This window comes from Lethenteron reissneri, unplaced genomic scaffold (assembly GCF_015708825.2).
Source record: "Lethenteron reissneri isolate LAM-NWPU_2019-01 unplaced genomic scaffold, ASM1570882v1 scaffold_142, whole genome shotgun sequence".
Classification (NCBI taxonomy): Eukaryota; Metazoa; Chordata; class Hyperoartia; order Petromyzontiformes; family Petromyzontidae; genus Lethenteron; species Lethenteron reissneri.
This window is the reverse complement of record NW_026891135.1, coordinates 1-23,303: the sequence shown is the minus strand read 5'-3', so window position 1 is coordinate 23,303 and position 23,303 is coordinate 1. Positions and strand designations below refer to the sequence as shown.

The 23,303-nt window shown below is 47.9% G+C and overlaps 1 protein-coding gene across 1 annotated transcript in view; it reads right to left on the bottom strand.

Moving 5' to 3' along the window:
- Nucleotides 1-21,401, bottom strand: part of LOC133362277 (CD109 antigen-like) — a gene marked incomplete at its 3' end in the record, with an annotated part of 52,970 nt that extends 31,569 nt beyond the window's left edge. Inside the window, exons 1-4 of the mRNA XM_061581206.1 lie at nt 21,354-21,401; nt 15,347-15,448; nt 14,912-14,977; nt 11-184 (exon numbers count right to left, since the gene is read on the bottom strand). The remainder of the gene's footprint in view (nt 1-10; nt 185-14,911; nt 14,978-15,346; nt 15,449-21,353) is intronic.
- Between the last annotated feature and the right edge of the window lie 1,902 nt (nt 21,402-23,303).

Here is a 23,303-nt window from a genome sequence, read left to right as displayed (position 1 = left end):
CTAGCCTCACCTTGTTCTCCAAGTCCTGCACCCTCAGCTGTACACTTTCATGGACGATGTAGCCATCGTCTGTTCCATAATATACGATGATGAAGACTACAGGACCCCAGGCACTTGAGGGAGTCAGCGTAAATTGTGGAAAGCGAGCCACACCAGCCTCTAGCACCTGGCCTATTGACACGACCTGTTGAAAAAACAAACCAACACTGCATTGTTAACAAGCGTGGAATTACAAATAGTTATTTTAAAATATTACTTTATTTTAAAGAGATATTATTCAACATGATCCTGTCAGCCATAAATTATAAACAAGGCATTGAGTCTAGCATTAGATAATTACATGGAGTGGTCACTAATTGCACCTTATTAACCAAAACAAGATTATTGTCTAGGTTGGGTTTAAAAACATCAGAATTACTATTTCTTTTTTTAACAAGTACATTTGGTCACATGTGTTTTAAATAGTATAGTGGTGTCAATCTCTGGTTCTGTGCAAAGGCACGTTCTTGGTTCAAGTTCCATTCATCCTATCCATCCCACTGCCCCCCTTACCTCACAACACCTCACTCCCTACTAGGCCTTATGGGCTGTATTTATGGAATATAACAAGAGGGTTTTCCCCTTGCTTTCCTCAACAATTTAGATTTAAAGCTTTCGTGACTGCAGGGATTCATGAGGACGGCTGCTTGCGTTGTGGCCGAAACGTCGTGTGAATTATTTTATTATGTTTTATTTTTAGTATTTTATTACTTCCCTTCTACGTGACTTTACCGAAAGAACCAAGAAGATTCCTCAACAATGTTTAGGGATTCTAGATTTGAAGCTTTCGTGACTGCAAGGATTCACACTCTTAGGTTTTTTCGGTAAAGTCACGTAGGTAAAAAATAAAATTAAAATTAATTAAAGTAATAATAGAAATAAAATAATAAATCACGACGTTTCGGACCAAGGTCATAACTTATTACTGGATGATAGAAAGACCAAAGGGAGCGGAATATTTGAGTATGTCAAGGAATTTTTAGAAGCGTACTGGCAGTCTGTAATGTCTACTGTAGCCTGGTTCTTAAACTGAGTGAGCGTACTGGCAGTCTATAATATAGACTTATTCTTGGTTCTTAATAACCATTGCTACAGTCTACATTATAGACTGCCAGTACACTCACCAAACTTAATAACCAGGCTGCAGTCTACATTATAGACTGCCAGTACACTCACTTCGATAAAAAAAAACCAGGCTACAGTCTACATTAATGGTTATTAGTTTCTTTATTATTTATATTTCTTTTTTTATTTATTTTTCACTTTATTTTTTATTATTTTTCTATCTATAGGATGGCAAGCTACCATTCCTGATTGTTTTGATCTAGAAGAGACCTGATGGCTCGTTGGGACATTCGGTTTACAGGAAAGCCACCCACACGGATGCCTATCTAAAGCCTGACTCCCACCACCATCCAGCCCAGAAGAATTCCCTCATCAAAACACTACACCATAGGGCCCGTTGCATCTCCAACCAGCACCACTTAGCCAGTGAGTTGGAGCACGTACACCAAGCCCTCAGGATGAACGGATACTCGAACCATACCATCCGCAAAGCTGTCACCACAGCCATGCGTGGAGACAACCTTCTGAGGATCCAACCAAAACCATCACTTTACCGTACATAGCAGGGGTTACCAAAAATATTTCCAAAATCTTAAACAAACACATGAACCAGGTTCGTTTCCACACAGTATACAAAATATGTGACTTAATCCCATTTGTAAAGGATGTGATTCCTGACAAGCAATACCCTGGTGTCTACAAACTGAGTTGTGGTTGCGGCAGCAGTTACATTGGAGAAACGAAACGACATGTCTCGGACCGCATTCGTGAACACAAGGCAGATCTGAAACACGGTAGGACCAATACCTCTGCTGTTGCTGATCATTGTTTTAACGCTGTGGGCTCACACGAAATTGATTTTTCCAAGACGGAAGTACTCAGCAAACCTACCGGCTACCTTCAGAGATTTGTTCATGAAGCCATCAAGATATATAAACACAGACACAACTTCAACCGAGAGGATGGGTACAAACTGAGCAATCATTGGAAGGACGTTATTAACCAGGTAAAGTCTTAACTGAATGTGATGTTTCCATCCTACCTGCCTATGTCAGCTGTTATTTCTGACTCTCTGTGTCTCTCTCTCTATGTCTCTCTCTTAGATCTCTCATGCTCACATGTCCTTCGCATTGCACTCTCATGCCTTTGGATTGCACTCTCATGCTCACATGCCCTTTGGATTGCGCCCTTTGGATTGCACCCTTTGGGTTGCACTCATGCCTTTGGATTGCACCACCCTTCGATTTTACATTCACATTAGCATAACCACTTCCATGCCCTCGTTTAGGAGGCCGCTTTTGATTGCACTACTCTTCGATTTCACATTAACATGCTAAGCTCTCACACTAACACAGCCACTTCCGTGCCCTCATCGAGGAGGCCCCTCTCCTATCTTACAGTTACATGCTAATTTCTCACGTTAACATCACTAGCCCCAGCACTTCTTTATGACCCTTGGGCTACACCCATTTCAAACCTTTTAAAACAGTCTGCCTCAGCAGCAGACCATGCTTTCCCACCTGATAACGGACGCTTGTGTTGTGCCCGAAACGTCGTGATTTATTTTATTTTATACATACGTGACTTTACCGAAAGAACCAAAGAGTATACTATTATAGAGTTAGTATAGATACTACTACAGCCAGTACACACTGCTATAGAGTTAGTATCGCTACTGCTACGGCCAGTACACACTGCTATAGAGTTAGTATAGCTAGTACTACGACCAGTACACACTGCTATAGAGTTCGTATAGCTACTACTAAGGCCAGTACACACTGCTATAGAGTTAGTATAGCTACTACTACAGCCAGTACACAAATGCTATAGAGTTAGTATAGCTACTACTACGGCCAGTACACTGCTATAGAGTTAGTATAGCTATTACTACAGCCAGCACGAACTGCTATAGAGTTAGTATTGCTAATACTATGGCCAGTACACACTGCTAAAGAGTTAGCATAGCTACTATTACAGCCAGTACACACTGCTATAGAGTTAGTATAGCTACTACTACGGCCAGTACACTGCTATAGAGTTAGTATAGCTACTACTACAGCCAGCACGTACTGCTATAGAGTTAGTATTGCTAATACTATGGCCAGTACACACTGCTATAGAGTTAGCATAGCTACTACTATGGCCAGTACACACTGCTATAGAGTTAGTATAGCTAATATTACGCACAGTACACACTGCTGTAGAGTTAGTATAGCTACTACTACGCACATTACACACTGCTGTAGAGTTAGTATAGCTACTACTACAGCCAGCACACACTACTATAGACCTAGTATAGCTACTACTACAGCCAGTACACACTGCTATCGAGTTAATTTAGCTACTACTACAGCCAGTACACACTGCTATAGAGTTAGTATAGCTACTACTACAGCCAGTACACACTACTGTAGTGATAGTAGATACTACTACAGCCAGTACATACTACTGTAGTGATATTAGATACTACTACAGCCAGTACATACTACTGTAGGGATAGTAACTACTACAGACAGTACATACTACTGTAGGGATAGTAGCTACTACAGCCAGTGCACTACTGATATAGAGTCGATATATACAATTATAGAGCTAGTAGATATTGCTATAGTGTCAGCAGATACTGCTATAGTCTGCAGATACTACCATAGAGTCAGTAGTTACTGCTATAGAGTTAGTAGATACTACTATAGTGAGTGGATACTACTTTAGAGTCAATAGATACTATAGATTAAGTAGATACTACGATAGTCATTAGATACTACTGTAGAGTCAGTATTTACTACTATAGAGTTGGTTGATACTACTATAAAGTCGGCAGATACTTCTATTAAAGTCGGCAGATACTACTATAGAGTTAGTAGTTACTACTATAGAGTCGGTAGATACTACTGTGGAGTGAGTAGATACTACTATACAGCCTGTAGATACTACTGTAGAGACAGATACTACTGTAGAGACAGATACTACTATAGAGTCACTAGACACTACTCATTCTATTGTATGTAGGGTGTGTACATATATATGCCTACAGGGGGGTAAAAGTATATTTTGAGGGGGGTAGGGGGGAGGTCGACAATTTTCGGAAAACTTTTACATCAACTATTTATCCTTTTTGATTCAGGACTTCTTCAAGCCTCTAAATTGTATTGATGGACAAATGGACAGACAAACGGAATGTTGGGCTTTCACAATAGCTTAGTACTTGTTTATGTATATGTTATGTTTTTAAGACAAGTTTTGAAATATATTTTTCCCCCGGCAACGCCGGGTACTTCCTGCTAGTATTTTCTTACCTATAAAAGGCATGTTTGTCAATCTGTGTGTAGACGAGACTTGCGAAGGATTTGGCTCATGAACCGTGGGGTATAAGTTTTTAAAAGTTCTCAGGTACCACGTGATAAGCCCCGTGGTGAGCCAGCACGATTCTGATTTCGCATCCGTCAACTTTAAAGTAGTTTAATTACCAATTTAGTATTATTTATTTCATTACATCACTGAGCGCGCACCAAAGCACGCATCTGCGCATGCGCGATAAAGCATAGACGTGGTTGCCCCTAGCAATGCACACGCGTTCTTGGAGCGGGGGGGGGATTTTCATTCGCGTTAAAAATGCAACAAAAACACACAAGACTGAGGTACATTCTTTAAAGTGTGATGTTCTCTTCTACCCCCCCCCCACCCCAATGTGTGCAATTAGGGTCGGTAGATACTGATATTATAGCGCTTACGTACTATTACTGTAGAGCGGGTGGGGGGGGGTAGCAGCCCACCCCCAGCCTGCCAAGGTGCCACCTCGGCCACTGGGCAATATAGGCGAGGCTGGGGGCTCTGCACGGGACTAGGCCTCACCACTGCACTGTCAGGTAAGTACTATAATTATTGGTGACGACCGCTTGTGTTGCGATCGAAACGTCGTGATTTGTTTTATTTGATTTTATTTCTAACTACGTGACTTTACCGAAAGAACCAAAGAGTAAAGTCACATAGATAGAAAAATAACTAAAATAACACTCATGGAGGCTGTGGCCTGCTTCTTAATCGGAGAGAGTTTTTACGTTTGGTCAGTGTACTGGTGGTCTATAATGCACACTGCAGCAATGGTTGTTAAGTTGGGTGAGTGTACTGGCAGTCTATAATGTAAACTGTAGCCAGGTTCTTAGCCTCGGTGAGTGTACAGGCAGTCTTTAATGGTTATTAAACGCTCACTCAGTTTAACAACCATTGCTACAGTCTACATTATAGACGTCAAGAACACTCACCAAACTTAATAACCAGTCTACAGTCTACATTATAGAGTGCCAGTATACTCACCCCAATTTAGAACCAGGCTACAGTTTACATTAGTGTTTTTTTGTTTTTTATGCTTTTTTACTTTATTAATGATTATTTATTCACTTTGTTTTTATTATTATTATTTTTCTATCTACATCACTTCACCCAAAGAACCAAACAATATATATTGCTGCAGTCATGAAGGTTTTAAGTCAAGAAGTTTGCACTATTATATACTTAGCATAGCTACTACTATAGACAGTACACACTGCTATAGAGTTAGTATAGCTATTACTACAGCCAGCACACACTGCTATACAGTTAGTATAGCTACTACTACAGCCAGTACACACTACTATAGAGTTAGTACATACTACCAGACAGGAGATACCATTACGGTCAGTAAATACTGCTACAGTCAGTAGATACTACTATACAGTCCGTACATACTACTACGGTCAGTAGATACTACTATAGAGTCAGTCGATACGACTGTAGAGTTAGTAGTTACTACTATAGTCAGTGTATATTACTATAGTCGGTAGTTACTATGATAGAATCGCTACATGCTACTACTATATGCCGTTGATAACTACTGTAGAGCGGGCCGGGGGATCGTGGGTGGGGGGGTGCAGGGTAGCAGCTCAGCCCCAGACTGCCAAGGTGCCACCTCGACCGGCTGGGCAATCTAGGCGAGGCCGGGGGCTCTGCATGGGACTAGGCCTCACCACATCTATGTTTGCGGTGTCTGTATGGTGTCTGTGTGTGTGGTGTCTGGAAAAACAACCCCCTACCTCCACGCGGTGCCAGACGGGCAACACTGTCGTGAACATTGCTATGGGGGGAGGGCCAATGCCCATTGGCTTTTCCCCTCATGGCGTCTGTGACCACCACAGTGGCTAAACGGGGGCTCTGGACGGGTGCGAGGGGCTTGTATCCCCTCCACCTTCAATTAATTACCACGGGACTACGATATGAACATAAAAATGTAATAAATAAGCTTGTACCGAAGGCCCCCGGGGGACAGGCTTCTATGACGTCTCCTGGCCAAACCCCAATTGGCGGAGCCAGGAGATTGAATCTTCACCCTCAGGTCTCCTCCAGAAACAACATAAAACCACTACGGATGGCCATGTTGAATGTTCGAACGCTCACTGCGGAGGAGAGGCTGCCACTCCTTTGTCGGGAGCTTGACCGGTACCGCCTGGATCTCTGTGGTAATCAGGAGGTCCGGTGGAACGGTTCTAGCTCCTGCCACCATGAGGGGTGGACAATCCTCCACTCGGGGCAGGAGACTGCCAAACAACAGGGTGTGGTTCTTCTTCTGAACAAAAGAATGAAGGGGGCATGGGAGCGTGGCGGTGAGGTGTGGGAAGCTGTAAGCCCCAGGATACTTTGGGCTCGCCTTCCCATAAACTGGAGGCGAGGAGTGGTGGTCGTGGTTACTTATGCCCCCACCGAAGACAAACATCCGTGGAGGGATGCAGGCAAAGCCGATGAGTCAGATGCCTTATATGACCTTCTGTCACAGGTGCTGGCTAAAGTGGCCACTCGGGACAGTCATCTTGTTGGGTGACTTCAATGCCCGAGTTGGTCATGATGCTGGCACCTGGTCTGGAGTGATTGGAAGGCATGGGCCTGATCAGCTCAATAACAACGGTAGGAGGCTGCTAGTTTTTTGTGCAGCCCATAGGCTTGTAATTACCAACACGCTCTTCCGGTATCGGCGCATCCACACAACATCATGGATGCATGCCGGGTCCAAGCAAGAACATCTGCTGGACTACATAGTGACAGACCAGCGGATGCGAGCCCATGTCCTTGACACCAGGACCTACCATAGAGCTGATCTGCCCTCTGACCATCGACTAGTCATCTGTAAGATGCACCTGCCATTCTTCCACTCCGGTGGTGGGTGTACACCCAGGACCCCATTCAAACCAAAAGTGGCCTGGTCTCAGTTAGCTGATGAAAGTTGCAAGCGATAATTTCATCATCGCTTGCAGCTGGGGTTGGCATCGTCCCCCCTCCTGATGTCGAGGGTAAATGGGCGAGGTTTAGGACTGTGGCTCATTCAGCTGCAATGGCTGCTTTGGGTACATGGTCCAGATCTCCCCCAGAGACCCTGGCTGACAGAGGAGGTGTTCAGGTTAGTTGAGAAAAAGCGACAGGCCCACTCTCATCGGCTACAACATCCCACGTCAGAGAATGAGGAGGTTTACCGCAGCCTTCGCTCGAAGGTTCGAACAGCCATAAGGCACTGCAAGGATGGGTGGTGGTCACGGGTTGCTGAGGAGATAGAGTCTGCCTAAGTGGCCCGCGATCACAAATCACTATTTAACTCCATCAAAAAAGTAACCTGCAGCACCACACCTATTACCATCATTAGGGGAATAAACGGTGATCCAATCTCCGACCCCCAGGAACAGGTTTGCAGATTTGTTGAGCATTTCTTTGAGGTCCTGGGGGAGGGAATTCCTCTGCCAGGAAAACATCATGGCACAAAGTGGGGATAAGCCTGCTGAGGATGCGGTGCCTCAAATATTGGAAGAGATCACCCCCTGTGAGTGGCTGGCTGAGGTGCCATCTGTTGAGGAAGTACTGAAGGTGATCCGGAGTCTGAGACCAGGAAAGGCACTGGGCAGAGATGATCTCCCAAGTGAAATGCTGAGGGGAGGGTGGCGTTTGTGCACAGACTGCCCTGTATGACATCATAACAACAGTATGGACCACTAGACGGGTTCCGCAGGATTGGAAGGATGCCCTGGTGGTCCCCCTCTTTAAGAAGGGGGACCGCACAGACTGTAACAACTACAGGGGCATCTCACTCCTCAGTGTGCCGGGAAAGGTCCTGGCAAGGAGTATTCAACATCGCCTTGCTAGGCACGCTGAGGAGGGGCTTGCAGAGCCCCAATGTGGTTTCAGGAAAGGGCGGTCTTGCACAGATGCCATATTTTCTGTCCGTCTGCTACAGCAGAGGTGTAGGGAATTCCAACAAGATCTAGTTCTCTGCTTTATTGACCTGGTCAAGGCCTATGATACCATCAGTAGGCCGGGGTTCTGGGTTGTTCTTCGTGCTTTCGGAGTGCCTGACCCTCTGCTCACGATCATTAAGGACCTTCATGATGGTGAGCGGGCCCGGGTAAAACTACGTGGCCGGGAGTCAGAGCCTTTCCCTGTACACCTTGGGGTGCGACAGGGATGTCCTCTGGCTCCCACATTATTTAACATCTATTTTGACCGCGTAGTTCGTGAAGCCTTCCATAGCTGTACCGGCAGAATATCCATTTGGTACAGATATAATGGGAGGCTGATCGACGCCCGGGTGCGATCAAGGGATGGCTCCCTATTGGTCAACCACGTTATGTATGCCGATGATTTGGTAATAGCTGCTCATTCAGAAGAGGCGTTGGAGACGCTGCTGCTGAGACTGGAGCGTGCCACTAAGAGGTGGGGCCTTACCATCAGCCCCACCAAAACTAAGCACCATCGGACACTCCACCCCCACAACTCCCAATCGGTGATGGGGCAGTAGTGGAGAGAGTGGAGAGTTTCCCATACGTGCGCAGTGTGCTTATGACCAGCTCCAGTTTAACAGCAGAGGTCTCACTCCGAATCAGTCGAACGGCAATATCTTTTCATCGGTTACGTAACGCTGTGTGGAAGCTACCTGGTCTGTCGCTCCGCACGAAGCTTCAGGTCTTCTCGGCCACAGTCATTCCCTCCCTTCTCTACGCTTGCGAAACATGGACCCCCCTAATGGAGCATCTTCACCGGTTGGAAACATTTAGGCTGGCCTGCCTATGATCCATCCTGGGTTTAACCAGGCTGGATTGTGTGAGGAGCTCACAAATCCTTGAAAGATCTGGGCAAAGTCCCATCGGTGAGCTCCTCCGGCAGGCAAGCCTGCGTTGGCTGGGTCATGTAGCCCGCATGCCCAGCCACCGCATGCCTAAACAGCTTTTGTTCGGCCGGATCGAGGGGGCTAAACGGGCATGGCACGGGCTAGAGAAAAGATGGAGTGATGTGGTACAGGAGGACGTGGAGCTGAGTGGACTTGCCGATGACTGGTACCAGCGGTATCAAGATCGGCCTCTGTGGAGGAGGCTCGTGAAGGACGCTACTGGGCAGTTGGAGGCAGTCGCCCTCCAAGAACAACGGAGGGCGGAGGAGCAACGCTCACAACAACGAGCGGAGCGCCGGGTGGCTAAAGCACAGCAAGTTGGTACAGTAGGGGGCACAGGTGGTGCATCAGCCAGTCATCTCAGTCATCTCAGTCATCTCGGTCAGTAGACCCGTGGCACCTGGGTCTGCCCCGTAACCTCCTGCCAGCGGGCGTTCAACACTTCACGTGGCCTCAAGGTGCACTTGGCCTGGCACAAGCATCGTGGTGACGTCACCGCCACTTAGTGGCGAATGGTTGTTGTTGTTGTGTGTGTCTGTGTGTGGTGTCTGTATGTGTGTAGTTCCAACCTTCGTAGGTACTCATGTGGTGTCTGTCTGTGTGTGGTGTCTGTGTGTGTGTGGTGTCTGTGTGTGTGTCCGGCAAAAACAACCCCCTACCTCCTCGTGGTGCGGGATGGCAACATTGTGGTTGGCCGTGCCATGGAGGGAGGGCCAACTTAAATTGGCCATTCCCCTCATGGCGTCTGTAACCACCACAGTGGCCAAATAGGGGCTCTGGATGGGTGCGAGGGGCTGGTATCCCCTCCACCTTCAATTAATTACCACTAAACTACGAGTAAAATAAATGCACTAAGCTCATGCCGGAGGCCCCGTGTGGACAGGCGTCTATGACGTCTCCTGGCTATACCCCATTTGGCGGAGCGAGGAGACTGAATCCTTACCCTCGGGGCTCCTCGAGAAACAACAAAAAAACACTACGTGTGGCCACGTGGAATGTTCGAACGCTCACTGCGGAGGAGAGGCTACCACTCCTCTGTTGGGAGCTGGACCAGTACCGCCTGGATCTCTGTGGTATTCAGGAGGTCCAGTGGACCGGCTCTGGCTCCTGCCACCATGAGGGGTGGACAGTCCTCCACTTGGGGCAGGAGACTGCCAAACCACAGTGAGTGGCTCTTCTTGTGAACACAAGAATGAAGGGGGTGTGGGAGCATGGCGGCGAGTTGTGGGAAGCTGTAAGCCCCAGGCTACTTTGGACTCGCCTTCCCATCAAACAGAGGTGAGCAGTGGTGGTCATGGTTACTTATGCCCCCACGGAAGACGAACATCCGTTGAGGGATGCAGGCAAGGCCGATGAGTCAGATGCCTTCAATGACCTCCTGTCACAGGTGCTACCTAAAGTGGCCCCTCGGGATAGAGTCATCCTGTTGGGTGACTTCAATGCCCGAGTTGGTCATGATGCTGGCACCTGGTCTGGAGTTATTGGAAGGCATGGGCCAGATCAGCTCAATTACAACCGCAGGAGGCTGCTAGATTTTTGTGCAGCCCATGGGCTTGTAATTACCAACACGCTGTTCTGGCATCGGCGCATCCACACAACATCATGGATGCACGCCAGGTCCAAACAAGAGCATCTAATCGACTACATAGTGATGGAACAGCGGATGCGGGCCCATGTCCTTGACACCAGGACCTACCATGGAGCTGATCTGCCCACTGACCATCGACTTGTCATCTGTAAGATGTGCCTGCCATTCTTCCACTCCGATGGTGGGTGTACACCCAGGACCCCATTCAAATTCATAGTGGCATGGTCTCAGCTAGCTGATGAAAGTTGCAAGCGAGAAGTTCATCATCGCTTGCGGCTGGGGTTGGCATTGTCCCCGACTCCTCCTGATGTCGAGGAGAAATGGGCGAGGTTTAGGACTGTGGCTCATTCAGCTGCAATGGCTGCTTTGGGTACATGGTCCAGATCTCCTCCAGAGACCCTGGCTGACAAAAGAGGTTTTCAGGCTGGCTGAGAAAAAGCGACAGGCCCACTCTCATCAGCTACAGCATCCCACGTCTGAGAATGAGGACGCTTATTGCAGCCTTTGCTCGGAGGTTTGGAGAGCTGTGAGGCACTGCAATGATGGGTGGTGGTCGCGGGTTGCTGAGGAGATGGAGTATGCCTCAATGGCCCGCGATCACAAATCACTCTTTAATTCTATCAAAAAAGTAACCTGCAGCACCACACCTATTACCATCATTAGCGGAAAGAACGGTGATCCAATCTCCGATCCCCAGGAACAGCTTCACAGATTTGCTGAGCATTTCTGTGAGGTCCTGGGGGAGGGGAAATCCCTCAGCCTGGAAAACAACGTGGGACAAAGTGGTGATGACCCTGCTGAGGCTGCAGTGCCTCAAATATTGGAAGAAGAAGTCACCCCCTGTGAGTGGCTGGCTGAGGTGGCATCTGTTGAGGAAGTACTGAAGGCGATCCAGAGTCTAAGACCAGGAAAGGCACCGGGCAGAGATGATCTACCAAGCGAAATGCTGAGGGAGGGTGGCGTTTGTGCACAGACTGCCCTACATTACATCATACCAACAGTCTGGACCACTGGATGGGTTCCGCAAGAATGGAAGGATGCCCTGGTGGTCCCCCTCTTTAAGAATGGGGACCGCACAGACTAACAACTACAGGGGCATCTCACTCCTCAGTGTGTCGGGAAAGGTCCTGGCAAGGATTATTCAACATCGCCTTGCTAGGCACGCTGAGGAGAGGCTTGGAGCCCCAATGCGGTTTCAGAAAATGGCGGTCCTGCACAGATGCCATATTTTCTGTCCGTCTGCTGCAGCAAAGGTGTAGGGAATTCCAACAAGACCTACATCTCTGCTTTATTGACCTGGTCAAGGACTATGATACCATCAGTAGGCCTGAGCTCTGGGTTGTTCTTCATGCTTTCGGAGTCCCTGACCCTCTGTTCATGATCATTAAGGATCATCATGATGGCGAGCGGACCCGGGTAAAACGACGTGGCCGGTAGTCGGTACCATTTCCTGTACACCTTGGGGTGCGACAAGGATGTCCACCTTCAATAGCTGTACCGGAGGAATTTCCATCTGGTACAGATACAATGGGAGGCTGATTGATGCCCGGGTGCGGTCAAGGGATGGCTCCCTATTGCTCAACCATGTTATGTATGCCGATGATCTGGTAATTGCTGCTCACTCAGAGAAGGAGTTGGAGGCGCTGCTGCTGAACCTGGAGCTTGCCACTAAGAGGTGGGGCCATACCATTAGTTCCACCAAAATTAAGCACCTGCCTGGGTATTTTGTACCATTGGACAATCCACCCACACAACTTCCAATTGGTGATAGGGCAGTTGTGGAGAGAGTGGAGAGTTTCCCATACGTTGGCAGTGTGATCATGACCGGCTCCGGTTTAACAGCAGAGGTCTCACTCCGAATCAGTCGAGCGGAATTATATTTTCATCGGTTGCGTAACGCTGTGTGGAAGCTACCTGGTCTCTCGCTCCGCACGAAGCTTCAGGTCTTCTCGGCCACAGTCATCCCCTCCCTTCTCTACGCTTGCAAAACGTGGACCCCCCTAATGGAACAACTTCGCCGGTTAGAAACATTTAGGCTGGCCTGCCTACGATCCATCCTGGGTTGAACCAGGCCAGATTTTGTGAGGAACTCACAAATCCTTGAAAGATCTGGACTAATTCCCATCGGTGAGCTCCTCCGGCAGGCAAGGTTGTGTTGGCTGGGTCATGTCGCCCACATGCCCAGCCACCGCATGCCTAAACAGCTTTTGTTTGGCCAGATCGAGGGGGCAAAACAGGCGTGGCACTGGCTAGAGAAGAGATGGAGTGAAGTGGTACGTGAGGATGTGGAGCTGAGTGGACTTGCCGATGACTGGTACCAGCGGTGTCAAGATCAGCCTCTGTGGAGGAGGCTCGTGAAGGACGCTACTGGGCAGTTGGAGGCAGTCGCCCTCCAAGAACAACGGAGGGCAGAGGAGCAACGCTCACAACAACGAGTGGAGTGACGGGTGGCTAAAGCACAGCAAGTTGGTACAGTAGGGGACACAGGTGGTGCATCAGTCAGTCATCTCAGTCATCTCAGTCAGTCGACCCGTGGCACCTGGGTTTGCCCCATGACCTCCTGCCAGCAGGCGTTCGACACTTCACGTGGCCTCAAGGTGCACATAGCCTGGCACAAGCGTCGTGGCGACGTCACTGCCACTTAGTTGCGAATGTCGGTTGTTGTTGTGGTGGCTGTGTGTGTGGTGTCTGTGTGTTGGTGTCTGTCTGTGTGTCCATACTTCATAGGTAATGCTGCTCGCTACGAACTAACAATAGTCTATGACACCACCACTACCACCATGCGGTGGTGGTAGTTGTGGTGGTCTGTCATCGTGTGCTTTACACGCTTTCATTTAACTCACTCTGTCTGTCGTCGTCATTGTTGTATCCTCAAATCTTGTAACTCAATTTTAACCCACTTCCCAATGTGGTATCGACTGCAAACTTGGTATACTTATGCCATACTGATGACAATAATATATTCTATCATAAAAAAAATATATATATTTTTTTAAACATTTTTTAAAATATTTTTTTATATGTTATGTTTCGGCTTGGGTCTGATTGTCCACGGTCAACTGACGTTGGTTGTAATTGGCCACGGTCCCTTACGTTATGGCAAGCTTCGGGGCCACTTCCTAGAGTCGTGGAGTTCTTTCATTACTAGTACATTTCATAAAAGCGTGTTTTTAAAAAAGTGTTTTTAAATATTACTTATTACTATAGTAGTTATTAGTATAGCCAGTGGATACTACTATTGTCAGTAGTTACAACTATAGAGGTGGTGCATGCTACGACAGAGTCCGTAGATACTACTGCAGTCAGTAGATACTACGATAGAGCCAGTGGATACTATCGTAGAGTTAGTAATGAATACTATAGTCAGTGGATACTACTATAGAGTCATTAGTTGCTACTATAGTGTCAGTAGATAGTACTATTCAGTCAGTAGATACTACTGTAGAGTTAGTAGATACTACTACAGTCAATAAATACTGCTAGTCACTATATACTGCTATAGAGTCAGTAGTTACTACTATAGATACGACCGTAGGCTCGGTAGATACTACTGTAGTCAGTAGATAAGATACTGCTACAGTCACTAGACACTACTCAATACTCACTCGATTGTATGCAGGGTGTGTAGTTATAAATGCCTACGGGGGGGTAAAATATATTTTTTTATGCGGGGAAGGTCGACAATTTTCAGAAACCTTTTAGAAAACTATTTAGCCGCCACGTTTTATTACTTTTACATTCAGGGCTTCTTCAAGCATCTTATAATTATATTGCTGGACAAATGGACAGGAAAATGGAACGCCGGGCTTTCACAATAGCTTAGTATTTGTGTATATATGTTATGTTTTTAAGAAAAGTTTTGAAATATATTTTTCCCCCGAGCGACGCCGGGAACTTTGCGCTAGTAGGAAATAAGTGTCTAACATGCTCTTGTAACAGGTAGTGTTGGCCCAAGGTAGATTTCTGTTGTAAATCACAGAGTATTGAAATATTTGCCTGCTTATAGCTAAAAACGTAGCTTGAGTGCAAAACAGCATTACCTGGTAAGACACTTTGGTGATGCTGCTGTCTGAGCTTTTTAATGTGAAGGAAACTGGGCTCCCAACCTAAAGAAAAAATCAGAGGTTTGTAAAGGGTGAAATGATTGTAAAAACTTACATATTATGTAAGTTTACATGTTGAACACGTGAGTACATGAAGGAAAACAATTGTGGGTTTATTTTTGGAATATCAGGCTTGATTGTGCAGGGAGAAGAGTAAATTGCTCACCCTGTAAATTAGTAATGACACATATTGTGAACATAGTGTGAGTCTGTTATGATTCTATCAGGGCAAGTAACTTATGCTCCACCTGGTTATGTGTGATTTGAACACCTACTGCAGAATTCCTTTCTTTAAGGACAAGTCATAAGCAACATTCCATATTCAACACAGAAATAGACACAATCGATGGTGTCAAGTTTCAGGATTCTCACCTTGACATTGGTTTCACTGGCTGTCACGTGCAAAAATGATCCATTTTGAAAACTCACCCATGCTGATATCGAATTACAAACAACGACTTCACCAAATCGTGCCTTGATGTAAACACGTGCACACAAACACAAATCCCCTGTTAGATGCAGCACAATAAATACACCATGAACAGACACATTAGACAACGTCAATTCTAAGCAAAGCCAAAGTCACTTTTACATGAGTGAAAGATTGCCTGTACAATCAGAATCAGAATATGTATTCATACTGTAGGAAACTGATGAGTTTTGAAGCTCTTTTCACAGATGTCCAGTCGGGTAGGTCAGAAAGTTACATCAACAAGAAATATAATAAAGGTTACATGAGTAACTTAGATCAAAGTTAAGCCAGTCACAAAACATATATATATGAGCGTGGAAGTACAAACATGGAGTAGTCCCTCCGTTAACAATGATATCGGTTAGCGGTTTTTCGGTTCACGTTTCGCCTCCCATAGAACCCTATAGTTGTGAATAAAGTTTAAATTTTTATTAACGGTATGTTTACGTTATGCACGCAGGCGCCAATTTCAGCCAATACGAGCGCTCGTTTAGTGGGCTGAGCATGCCTCAGCCAACCAACGATGCCCATTTATGAGCGTTGACACCTCGGCTGGCTTTGTTTACATTGGTTTCTGTTTTGGCAGTGGAAACGGCTCTCTTGCAGACTCCGTGGTTTTTACTTATTTTTGCAACTTATAAGTGAATTAATAGTGGTTGCAATGGCCCCTAAAATGAATTCGCGAAAGGAAAAAGAGTAGGAAAACAATTAGCCTTATGAACTATGTTTTAAGGTAAAAAATGTCAACTTCTGGTCGTATTGGAACGGATTAATGTTTTAACATGTGTAATAAAAGACTCCGTCAGGCACTACTGGTCTCCGCTTGTCTTTTATTCAAGGTCTTTCTCCGCACCCCGCTGGTCTCCTCCGCGGACCAGCGTCGTCTCGCGCGCGCCCAGCACGTGCTTCCTCCTCAGCTCCTCCACTCGTCCTCACACCCCGCTGGTCCTGACAAGGGACCAGCGTCTCCTCTCGCGTGCCACGCACGCTCCTCTCACGTGCCCCGCACGCTCTCGCGTGCCGCGCACGCTCCTCTCGCGTGCCCCGCACGCTCCTCCGTTAGCTCCTCCGTTAGCTCCTCCGTTAGCTCCTCCTCGCGCGCAGCCCCGCACGCGCTCTCCCGTCAGCTCCTTCTCGCGCGCACCCCGCATGTGCTCTCCCGTCAGTCGCTCCGCTCCTCCTCGCTCCGCACACCGCTGGCCGACGATGTGCCGAAGCCGCATCAGCCACGTGGCTGATGGCGCGGCGGCCACCCAACGTGGTTCCGCTTCTTCACTCCAACAACTCCCCCGATCTCTTCCGGGCTCCCCTCTATATTTTCTCTCCCACGTGACCCTGACTCCTCCCCTTCCGGATCATCAGATCCGGCCTTCCCATACTGCCCTGCTGGCTCCACCTCCATTCACCTCGCTTCCCATTGGAGCCGAGGTGAACGGCGGCCCCTCCCACACGCCCCCCATACCGGGCTCCGCCCCCAATACCCCGGGCCGTGTGATTGGCCCAGAGCCCAGCAGCAACCCCATTTACGCTCGCATTACATGACCCCCCCCCCCCCCTGATGAAAAATCCAGCTGTCCCGGCTGCAATAGGATAAATAATGCGAGCGACGGCATCACAATCAGGAATCACCCCAGACACAACGGAAAGTACAACGACAAACACAATTAACGAAAGGGAAGGGATCTGGATCCGGTACGGAACACCGGCCCATCCTCCGTGCAACAAGCAAGAAGAATTAAGCAATGGAAAGCAATGCACAACAATGGTAACCGACACGCAAGAACGGCAGATGCGCATAATCAGGAATGCGGTGTCTAGAGCGTGTCCGTGTTGCTGGTCCATCTGCCTGGCTCAAGTCCAACTTCAGAGAACAACTGGTAGAGCAGGAGTGACGAATAGGCGCTCCACTCCCCCTTCAAGTCCACATCCGGTTAGCACAACCGGTGACACCCAGTGTGGCAGGCGCCGAAGATCTATGACAAGAAGGAGAACCCAACCCCCTGAGGCACAGCACCACGAAACGCACATCCGCATGCCGTACACGACAGCCACCCGGCCCCAGGGTAGTGGAGATGATCGAAATCCGCCCCGCGTAAGCAGAAACCTAATAAATTCCCAAAATCGACGCGATAGATGGGCAATCATCTACATTTTAACTTAAAAAATATTATTTACACATGACAACAACATTTTTCCTGCTCTTGCCCATCAGCAGTCCTCCCTTGAGGACCAGCACAGACATCTCACGTACACACCATCTACCCACTGTCACTCTCAACACAGCCCCCGGCTGCACACCCTCGGGTGGAGAGAGCCACGCTCCCCAGCGGCAAAATTTAATTTGCCTTCGCCCAACCACAGCAACGTCCACTGGCCATCCACTCGGCCAGTGCAATTTCGGGGATGAGACAATGGCACATCGCAATGACTCAGCCACGCTCCATCCCGTACTATCCCATCACCAGTGGACACACTCCAGCATCTTATAGTCTGATGCTTTACAGACAAGGGAAGGTTCATCCCTTGGCAAGGCCAGACCCCATCGACCCCCCACGGGGCAATGTTCCCTAGCCAATATCTTGACGATATGGAGTCACACTCCCCAACATGCATTCTGAACAACTTTGGCTTACAATCACCAATAGACTGAACCCGCTGTCCAGCATGTGTCCTCACTGCCGTCCTAGCAATCACCCCGGACCCGTCGCATTCCGCTAACCTAGGCCATATTCCAATCGCTTGAACCCCCACAATATCCATATCCCCGAATAGGATCTGCAGGACTAGTTCCCCTATACATTCAATAACGTCATAACCCAGAGTGGAACAAGTCCGCTGCCCTTCCCACTGGAGGACCCGCAAGGGGAATCCCCGCCCCATGCTAGCCAGGTCTCCCCGTTCGCTGCAACGTAACAGAACCTCTACAACTGAATTTCGTGAGCCCCCGGCCCACCAGGTTAACAGTCTGCCACCGCACGACGGAACCCCGACTCCCCGAGCCATATGAGCACACGGCCCATTAGTTTGAGACATACCACGGAGTGTCTCGCCTCCGGGCTGTCAGGTCAGCCATCGGCCATAGGCCGATGTGACCACAACTCGTGCATCACCCACTCAACAATGGCAGGCGTATACTGGTGAAATATTTGCCCCAGAATAGAACCCAGCCAGCATCTCAGTCCCAAAATGCTGGTGCAATGACACGCCCCCCCTTAGTCAGACATGGGCCACTATGCTCCTGTTACTCCGATGGGCGCCAACACGCCAGCATTGCGCACAACACGCAATGCACGCACACAAGTTAGAGCGCAACACGAGAGTCAAGGGATGATATCCATAACCGCATCACCGCGGCTCGACGTGTATACTGAAAATGGCGGCGGCACGCGCGAAGTGCCCCACCGAGGTTTTCCACCGCGCGCTCAAAATGGCGGCCCCCTGCGCCGAGCGCATCCCCACAATTTCCCACGTGCGCTCAAAATGGCGGCCCCATGCGCCGAGCGCATCCCCGCGATTTGCCATGCGCGCTCAAAATGGCGGCCCCATGCGCCGAGCGCATCCCCGCGATTTCCCGCGCTAGCCAAAATGGCGGCCCAACGTGCGACCACTTCGGCAGTTTTTCCCGTGTGTGCACCCCAGCTGCCCCTTGCTGGGGGTCACAACACACATCCCCTGTCACGTTTTAACAACCCCCATCGATACGACGCATAGCCACAGCTCGCTGCGCACATCAGTCGTATCGGGGGAATTTTTAACCCATAGTTGACCAAGACACATTGCTCATACACACCAACTCGCAATGCAACCCCTGGCCACACGCAATCAACGGAAAGAGCGACGCCACTTGGCGGAAATTTACGGCCCCACACACCCTTGACAGCAGAGCCACCAACAACGCCCTCATCCCTCAACACTCGCAATTTCCTATGAACACACATGCAATCTCGTGTGCACGAACACCCATACAACCAAAAATTAGGGTCCCCCACGAATTGACCAATTTCCGAACAGGTACGCACAACTAGTAACAATCCCGAACCCAATGGTCAAAACAATGCACCGCACACCGTATCCGTACAGAAAGACAGTCTCTACAGTATGTGCAGTCAGCATATCGCGATTACAAGCAGCAAGTTACACACAGGTTGTACATTATGCACAATCGCAAGCAGAGCTGCAGGCAGACAACACACCGTTAACCCTGTCGTACCTTGCAGCAAAAAAAATCATCAAAATAACCACGTCGCACACATCAACCCACGGGATGGTAACAGCGCGGGACACTCAACGCAACCGAATTAATAATTAACTTCGCCATCAAGATAACATCCCCATGCCGCAACGCATAAACACTATTTGACACAGAGCAAACACAAGCAGACAGCGAGTCCATCCTCACACACACACACAGCCCGACCCGTGATCCGCACGCTCGAGACATAACAAACAATCGCACCCCAGCACAAGCAAGATGGGTGAGGTGTGTGTTAGGGCCGGGTGCATATCGTCACGACTCGCCCGGGGCTGCAGCGAGCAGAGGACGGCAGGGTGGTGACTTGAGACGCCTCGAAGAACTCGGACGGTGAGCGCGGCGTCCTCTCGCAACTGCTCCGGTGTCTCGCACACAAGCCAGGACGGGGGTGCTCCCACCCCGGCAGCAGCAGCATCGGTGTCCTCTCCTTGTGGCTCCTTCCCGCAAAACAGCTGCTCAGCAGCAGGATGCACACCACGCGGCGCCTCCGAGATGGCAGCGCATGGCCGCCTCTCCGCCGCGATGTTAAAGATGGCGGTGGCCTGCCACGTGGTCGCTGGAGGACGTGCGCCGGCGGCCGTCTCTTCGTCGTCGGAAGAGTAACAAGTGGGTTATGCTTTTTCAAGTTCTCGGCCATCTTCCTCGATGTTATTTTGCCTTGAAAAAGTCCACTTCCTACTCCAGTGTAATAAAAGACTCCGTCAGGCACTGCTGGTCTCCGCTTGTCTTTTATTCAAGTTTTTTTCTCCGCACCCCGCTGGTCTCCTCCGCGCACGCGCTTCCTCCTCAGCTCCTCCACTCGTTCTCACACCCCGCTGGTCCTGACAAGGGACCAGCGTCTCCTCTCGCGTGCCACGCACGCTCCTCTCGCGTGCCCCGCACGCTCCTCTCGCGTGCTGCGCACGCTCCTCTCGTGTGCGCGCATGCTCTTCTCGCGTGCCCTGCACGCTACTCCGTTAGCTCCTCCTTAGCTCCTCCTCGCGCGTGCCCCGCACGTGCTCTCCCATCAGCTCCTTCTCGCGCACAGCCCCGCGCTGGCGCTCTCCCGTCAGTCGCTCCACTCCTCCCCGCTCCGCACACCGCTGGCCGACGGTGTGCCGAAGCCCCATCAGCCACGTGGCTTATGGCGCGGCGGCCACCCAACGTGGTCCCGCTTCTTCACTCCAACAACTCCCCCAATCTCTTCCGGGCTCCCCTCTATATCCTCTCTCCCACGTGACCCTGACTCCTCCCCTTCCGGATCGTCAGATCCGGCCTTCCATACTGCCCCTGCTGGCTCCACCTCCATTCACCTCGCTTCCATTGGAGCCGAGGTGAACGGCGGCCCCTCCCAAAAGCCCCCCAAACCGGCTCCGCCCCCAATACCCCGGGCCGTGTGATTGGCCAGAGCCCAGCAGCAACCCAATTTACGCTCGCATTACACATGTAATTCCTATATTCGATCTAACGGTTATTTTGGTTAACAACAGTTTTCATAAAACAGATTAAAAAGTTAACCGAGGGACTGCTGTACCTGCAAATTTGTCAAGAGTAAATGCAAGTTTTGGGCAATGCAGCAAAACAACAACAATCTTAAGGCCACACCAAGACAATACAGCCCCTCGATTACATTGCGTTTTAACATTTAACTATTGATACATTGGGATGGTTCATACCTCCACAGTCAGGAAATTTGCTTCTTTGGAAGTTGGCACATCGATGAAAACAATTTCCGTTCGTTGGCACTGTGTAATTGGCATCAGTTTGATCCAATATCTGAGATCCATTATTGATCCAGGGCAACTCATCTGCTCAAGACATGATATGTACTGTTTGACTGACACTGTAAGCTTTGTCTCTCGGTCTTTGAAGTGAGTGGCAGTCCATCTACCAGATAAAGTCTTATCTGTAAATTATGCAAAAAAAATAATGAGAGCTTGAAATTTCCTTCTTGAAATTACATTTCAATACACCACATTTTTTTTATTAGTCATTAGTATTCTTAGGGTTTTTCCGGTATCAAGATACGCACTCGGTCTGTGAAGGTTCCACCTGAAGACGGATAGCCTGTGGTTCCTCCGAAACGTCGTGATTTTTATTTATTTTATTTTACTTTTATTAATTTAATTTTTAACTACGTGACTTTAACCGGAAAAAACCTAAGAAATATGAATCCTTGCAGTCACGAAGCTTCAAAATCTAGAAATTATGTCATTAGTGTTTAATTTTAATACAATAATAAGTTAACTTTCAATCATGTCATATTTATTCAGACAAAAATTGAAAAAAAAAAGTAAATGAATAAGTGCATAACCAAAGGTTCTCGCTCGGCTGCAATAAGCAATTATATTATCACGTATGGTAATGTGTTAATTGCCAAATGTTTATATGTCTGCTAGCCAGAGAGGGCTGCAGGAGAGAGTTTGTGTAGTTTCGCTACTCCTCCACTCAAGCAGCATAGACTACAGTGGTTTACTATATGGTCCATAGTTTGGGTTACATCACCACAGTTGCAATGTGGCTTGTCTTTTAATTTTAATTCATGAAAAAGATGTGTGCAGCAGCCTGTTGATGTTCTTATGAGGTTGATGGTTACACCAACACACGTTCTCTGGAACTTGGTGATATTCAGCGGGATACCATACGGTGGATCGGAACTTGAGTCAGTGGCGAGGTACTTTGAGAGCTGAGTTTATGGGTAAGTTGTCATTGCAAGAAAACACGGAAACTTCTATTTATAGTTTGTAGTATTGCAATGTGATAGCCAGCATTGCTCATTTGAGCAATGATGGCTGTCTTGAACTAGCGGTGGACATTATACATTCTTGTGACAAGAGCCATTCTACATATTAGATTTCATTATAGCTTCTTAGAGAGGGTACTTATTTTATTGCCCCCAGAGATTTAATAGATTGAATTGACTCAAAACATAAATGTTAACCTGAAAACTTCCAATTGTGAGTAAAGTTCTTGAAACACATTAACAATAGTTAAAATAATAAAATACTATTCTTGAAAATATACTTACATTACTTTTAAAGTTAATACCAGGAATGAATCTCCAATCCCCATGAAAATAAATTTCAACTCTGTTCTTTGAAAAAATAACCCCGGTTTTTTTCCATTCTCATGCCTTTAAGAACAACAACAACAACAGAATATCAGCACAAATGCGACGTCATCTTAACTGCCAACCTTTATAAAATAACTGAATACCCGTTTAAAATTCAAAACAAAGATATTTAAGTTGTGATATCATTGGAATATATGAGTGGGGTTAAGTAATAAACTATATTTTTCACCTTTGGTGAATGTCAATTCATATATTTAAAGGCTAGAGGCACGTTTTAGTTGATTTGTAAAATTTCAGCTCACCAAATCATACAGCGCACAGATATTAACGCCTGCTTAAAGCTGACAAGAAACACATCTCAAACTAGAAAAATAAATCTGGCATGTGCATTTGGATACATACAGGGGATATTCTGAATCTCCCAATGGGAAAGGGTAAGACACATATACGTGCATAATATGAAGTGGAATTACAGCATTGAGATTTGTCAAGAAGAGCAGGTTGCACCAGGAACATGAAGATGACTGTGCAGATGAAGCAGGGAAGTTGCAGC